Source organism: Helicoverpa zea, chromosome 31, assembly GCF_022581195.2.
Source record: "Helicoverpa zea isolate HzStark_Cry1AcR chromosome 31, ilHelZeax1.1, whole genome shotgun sequence".
Taxonomy (NCBI): Eukaryota; Metazoa; Arthropoda; class Insecta; order Lepidoptera; family Noctuidae; genus Helicoverpa; species Helicoverpa zea.
Window position 1 is genome coordinate 12,833,896 of NC_061482.1, and position 6,000 is coordinate 12,839,895.

The 6,000-nt window shown below is 41.7% G+C and overlaps 1 long non-coding RNA gene across 1 annotated transcript; it reads right to left on the bottom strand.

The window, feature by feature from the left end:
* Positions 1–4,087: 4,087 nt before the first annotated feature.
* LOC124645391 lies at positions 4,088–4,775 on the bottom strand. Its single transcript, XR_006986217.1, has 2 exons — positions 4,662–4,775; positions 4,088–4,419 (listed from the first exon to the last, which is right to left on the bottom strand). It is a non-coding gene; the product is annotated as an uncharacterized LOC124645391 (long non-coding RNA).
* Positions 4,776–6,000: the final 1,225 nt, after the last annotated feature.

A 6,000-nucleotide genomic window follows, 5' to 3' on the forward strand; every position in this document is an offset into this window, starting at 1 on the left:
ATTATCTGAATAAAAATTGATGGTATTTATTTATTTTCCAGCATATAATTTACATTTTTAAATATTAAATATAAAAATAAAAAACATTTAAAAATATAAAAAATAGGTTGCCACCGATATCGGGCACAGGGTCCAAGGTACCGGTGGTTAGGGTCCCAGAGACAGAAACCTCCTCACAATACGTGCCGTATCAAGGAGTACTGCCTTCTGAATCAGTCCCTTGATCCAGCCGCCCAACGAGAGCCTCCTGAGGTGTTCGTCGAGGCTCTTGGCTATTAAACCATTGGCCGTAACGACAATCGGCACAACAACAGCCGTGTCGACACTCCACATGGCGACAACCTCGTGCGCTAAGTCGAGATACTTTATTTGTTTCTCTTTCTCAGCTTTCACAAGGTTCTCGTCATGCGGAACGGCGACATCGACTATCATCGCGCGGCGCGCTGATCGATCTATCACCACAATATCAGGCTTATTGGCTACAATAGTCCTGTCAGTGATGATAGATCGATCCCAGTACAACGTGATATGGTCCTTTTCGAGAACTGGGTCGGGCGCATACTTGTAGTACGGTACCTCAAGGTCTACAAGGTTGTATTGCAGAGCAAGCTGCTGGTGGATAATCTTGGCCACTTGGTTATGTCTGTGCAAATATTCACCATTAGCCAAACGAGAACAACCAGATATAATATGTCTGATAGACTCACCCGGATGGTGACATGCCCGACATATGTCAACCGTCCCGTCTTTCACGATATATCTCCGGTAGTTATTCGTAAGGATAACTTCGTCCATAATTGCACATACAAACCCTTCGGTTTCTCCAAACAAGTCACCGAAGCGTAGCCAAGATACGGACGCATTGAAGTCTACATCGGGGCCATGAAGAGCCCCGAAGAAGCGTCCGTGTAGCTGTTTGCTCTGCCATACCTCCTTGCGATCATGGGTAGTTAGTACCACAGGTCTGCGCCAGTTCTCATTTGCCAACGATAGCGGGGTGAGTCCTTTGTCCACTGCTACCATATCACGATGCATACCCACGTCGCTTTTGAGAAGATATTCTCTGAGACTGCACACCTCACGGTTGTGGAGCGTCTTTGCATTTAAAAAGCCTCGGCCTCCACATTTCCGTGGGATGTACAGTCTCATCACCGACGATCGTGGGTGATGCATTCGTTCTGCGGTCAGCAGTGTGCGGACTCTCCTATCCAAGGCATCCAATTCAGTTTGAGTCCATTTGAGTATGCCGAAGGAGTACATCAGGACTGGCATGACCCAACTATTATAGGCGCGAACCTTGTTGCCGCCTGATAAGGAACTTTTTAGGACCTTATTCAGGCGGCCAAAGAAACGCTCCCGTAATGACTGTTTCATGACAGCCACATTGATGCCTAACCCCTCCGCCATACCCAAGTATTTATATGTATCGTTTGCGGAGAGTGATCTCAGGTTTATGGAATCTGAGAGTTGTACTCCCTCAGATTCCACAATTCCCCCTCGCTTTACATGCATGACTGCACATTTGTCCACACCGAACTCCATCCTGATGCAACTACTGAAATTTTCAGTGATCTTCAGTAGCTTCATCAGCTGCAGTTCTGTAGTGGCAAACAGTTTCAGATCATCCATATAAAGCAAATGGGATATAACCTGACCCCCTCTCCGCAAAGGATAGCCCAGCCCCGAACCCTCTAGCAATGTGCTCAAAGGGTTCAAGGCCAGGCAAAACCAAAGTGGACTCAAACTGTCACCCTGGAATATTCCCCGCTCGATCTTAATAGGATCGCCGGTCCCTTCAATTTGTCTACATCCTGGATAGTGAAGAACCGTTCTCCATTGCTCCATACATGACGCAAGAAAGGCGCGTAGAGTTGTATTTATTTTATACAACTCCAGTACCCTCCTAAGCCATGCATGGGGGACCGAGTCGTAGGCCTTCTTATAGTCTATCCAACATGTCGACAAATTCTAAAAATTGATTATTATTATTAAAAGAAAAATTGCGGAATGCCACATACGCTTCAAGCGTAATTGAGTCGTGATTGAATCGATGACTCGTATGTCGCTAAGTAAAATTAGCACAATCTTGTTCCTGTAGGTACTGTACCTATAGTAAATAAATAATAATTTTATGAAGAGGAAACATTTTTTGTATGTTTGTTCCATAAAATATAAACTACTGCATACCTACTAATATTACAAGCTTTTATTTAACTTGCAATGTAGGTACACACATCAGAAAAAGTTTGCGATCAATAGCATATAGGCTCCTATAATTCTTTAAATTTAACTTTATCAAGAAAAAGTCTATGTTGTATGCTTTCTTTAAAATAGGAATACCCTGATTGAAATTTAAATATAAAACTATTTTTTATTATTTATTTTAAAAAATTGAGCCATAATATAATTGTGATAGAAATTTCATAGAAAGAAAAAGACTGTTTTTATTAAAAGGTGTAAGTTCAATAGAAAATAACTCCTCCCCTGGCTCGAACACATGCGAAGATCCTCCTGGGCATGCTGAGGATTAAGTTATCCAGCATTTCCGGGGGTAACCTATTCCATTCTTCAATAGCGGCTTCCCTGAGCTCTGGAATTGTCTGGGGACGTGGCTCACGGTTCCAAACTGCTCGTTTAAGAGCATCCCACGCGTGCTCTATTGGGTTTAAGTCGGGCGAGCCATCAGGCCAGTCTAATCGTGTGATACCGTATTCTTGAAGAGCAAGCAGCATGTGCGGGCGCATTATCATCGACCAGTACAAATTGGTGCCCTTTACTCGGAATTGTCTGACGATATCATCAATAGCAACTGCTTTGTACATGTCTGCTCTCATGAAGTCCCGATACGGAATCAAAGGCGTTCTAGCTCCAATCATAATGCCACCCCAAAAGGACACCGATTTTCCGCCTTGCTGAACTGTGCCAGTGACAGTTCTTTGCTAGAAGCTTGTTTTTAAAGATTTTTTTACCTTAATTTTATGTTTCACTAGCTTCCGCTCGCTGCTTCGCCCGCATCAAGTTCGGTTATATCGCGTTTCCAAAAGAACTCTTCAAAAGTCCGGGATAAAAACTATCCTATTCTTTCTTAAGGTTAACTCTATCTGTGTACCAAATTTCATTAAAGTCAATTCTGTGGTTTAGACGTGAAAGCGTAGGTAACAGACAGACAGACAGACAGAGTTACTTTCGCATTTATAATATTACTAAGGATGACTTGTATAAACTGATTACATAACCAATGGAACGATTTCAGCCAGTACTTTTTATTTGTTAGATTGATTTTTGTATTAAGTTCTATCAAGACTGATTAGTATTTACCTCTTAGTTAAGCGCCTATTCAGACGGACTACTGGGGTCCGATTCTTCTAATTTTACCTAAGCGACATAAGATTCACAATCGACTGAGATCCAATTACGACTCAATTACGATTGAAGCGTATGTGGCATTCCGCTATTTTTTTTCTTTGAAATAAACGTTTTTATCCTTTTCTGTCATCTAATAATGAATCATTTTGTCTGCAAATGATTTACAATTGCAATATGATTGTAGAGCAAACTACCGTATAGACCAAAATCACCAAAATAGGAAACCAATCGCAAACCAATCGAATGTCGTTGGAATACGATTGGTCATATATTAGTAGCAGAATGCCCGCTAAGGTTAAAACTGTTATTGCGATTCAATTTCTATTCAATTTTGACATTATTCACTTAGGAGAATCGGGCCCCTGGGTTCTATTTGGTTATATGGCTTTTACCTATCTATTTCTAAAAGAAAATAAAAATTTTCTGGACAAACTTCTTTGTTATCAATGTATCCCAATCCCACTCAGTGTAAGAAGGATGTAGTTAAGAACTGTTTACCTAACTATGTAATTAAAATTAATCATCCATTTCATATTTACACAACGGAAGGCTGGCAGTCTCAGGCTATCAGCTCTAGAACTAAACTCATCACTATCGAACAAGGAAATTGCTGAATACAGATAGTGTTTTTCGACATGATATTTATGACTTACGGTTGCATGACCTACATACGTAGGTACTTAGAACATTTTCAATTCAGGTAATTAAATAAAACAACGCCTCAAACTAAAGAGGGTTTAATAGAAAGTGGTTCTCTAAGGTAGGTTGATACAATAATTCTTTATATTAGGACAATCTAAGGGTTAGAGAGAGACTAAGACGAAATTAATATAATAACCGCTCTGAGCCAAATGCAGCGCATTTAGTTGGCAGGGGCAGAACCGCTGGAGGTGGTGTGGTAGCCATGTATGGGGTGTATGCGGAGGCCGCACACCTCACAGATGCACCACATCGTCACATCCGTCGGCTGCTGCATGTTCTGCATATCCTTGAACGGCGAGTCGGTGACGATGACCAGCCGCGTCCCAGCCTCCCTCGGAGTAGTCATCGCAACTGGAAACAATATTACCGCTAAGTTACTACAAGTCGCACAAGCAGCTCAGTGCAGGGCAATGCAGGGCAAGGGCGCCGAGCCAGGTCATGTGGATTAATTGGATCAAATCCGAGCATTAAAAATCCTAATTAGGCTATCTATTATTTGGGGCAAATCGCTCAAAATGTTGCAAAAATCAGTATTGCGTGCTATAGTGTCACTAATTGTCATTTAGATGCAAGGCACTAAGTGAGGTACTTACTTGGTAAGTAGATGGACAGCAGAGGTTAACCCGTACAGCAAGGTCGGCTGCTCGAGACTCAGTGGCCGGGCGAGCTTGCAGCTTCCGGGCCGAATCGCGATTCCTATTGATTGATGGCAGCCCTTGACTGCGCAAGTGCAGTTTAAATCTAGCACTCACCTGTACGCGTAGGTTAGGTACACAACATCGGCTCGCGACAGACGAAATGATTTATAGGTTTGGCTTTTATAAGGTGCGCGCCACACTGCGGGGACACACTTCGACAAAGAGTCTCGCACACTGCACACTTTTTGTCGGCCGACAATTTGATCGAGCACTTAGTAAGTACGGAGAGGTATGGGAGATGTAGGTACTTATCGTCATTACGCGCGATTAAATTGACCATTGACTATTTAATTTAATTTACACGTAGATATACCTACCTACTATGAATAAATAAGTTACAATGAAATAGTAGCAAAAGATGACATTGCATAGAGATAGCATCTAGGATCATGGTAATCCAACAAACTCAAGGCATTTTGAATGGAATTCCGCGACTTGAGTGGCCAGAGAAGTACTTGTTAGCTACCGAAGAATTCGCTAACAAGAAAGTACCGCGCGAGTATCGCCGGGTATCACTCAGATAGTGCCTAGCCTACAACAGCGAGTTACTTGTTGCTTGTTTGGGTTAAACAGACCGCTATTATGTATTCATGAGGATCGTGACATCCAGTCTGGTGAACTAATATTACCGTATTCTTTCGTCTGAATTGAATTTTATTAGATTGTACAGATTTAGGTTGTTGTAAGTACTGATAGACCGAAGCGAAGCTTACGAGAGACAACGTGGCCGGTGGAGGTTGTCATTAGGCTGTAGATTAATTATTTTTGAAATGCCTTCTTTTGAGATTCTTTTGTGTACACAGACAAAGGAAATATGAACGGAGATGCCATAAGGTAGGTAGGTCAGGCGCCTTCTTGTGGGTCAATTAACGTACGGTAGGCGTGATCAGTTACTAGAACTAACGAGGCGTTCGGGACCTTGTCAAATAAAGACGAATGTATCAGAGATTAGTTTTTATTGAATTTTTTATTTTGATTTTGCGGTACGACGTCTTTGCTAGACTTTTGTTCTTTGAGGTTGTTCCAAGATTTTTTGAGTGAAAGGACCATCACCATCTTTCATTGCCACAGTTTCAAGTTTTAGAGCACTTGAGGTTATGTGCGGTTATGTATTTCGGCCCTTATATACAACAGATACAAAAATCTGGAATAAAATCTGCAATTTTAAAGATAATCGCTGATACAAAACCGAAATGTTTTTTGATTTCAGATTTTTAGCTATGAAGTCACGTTG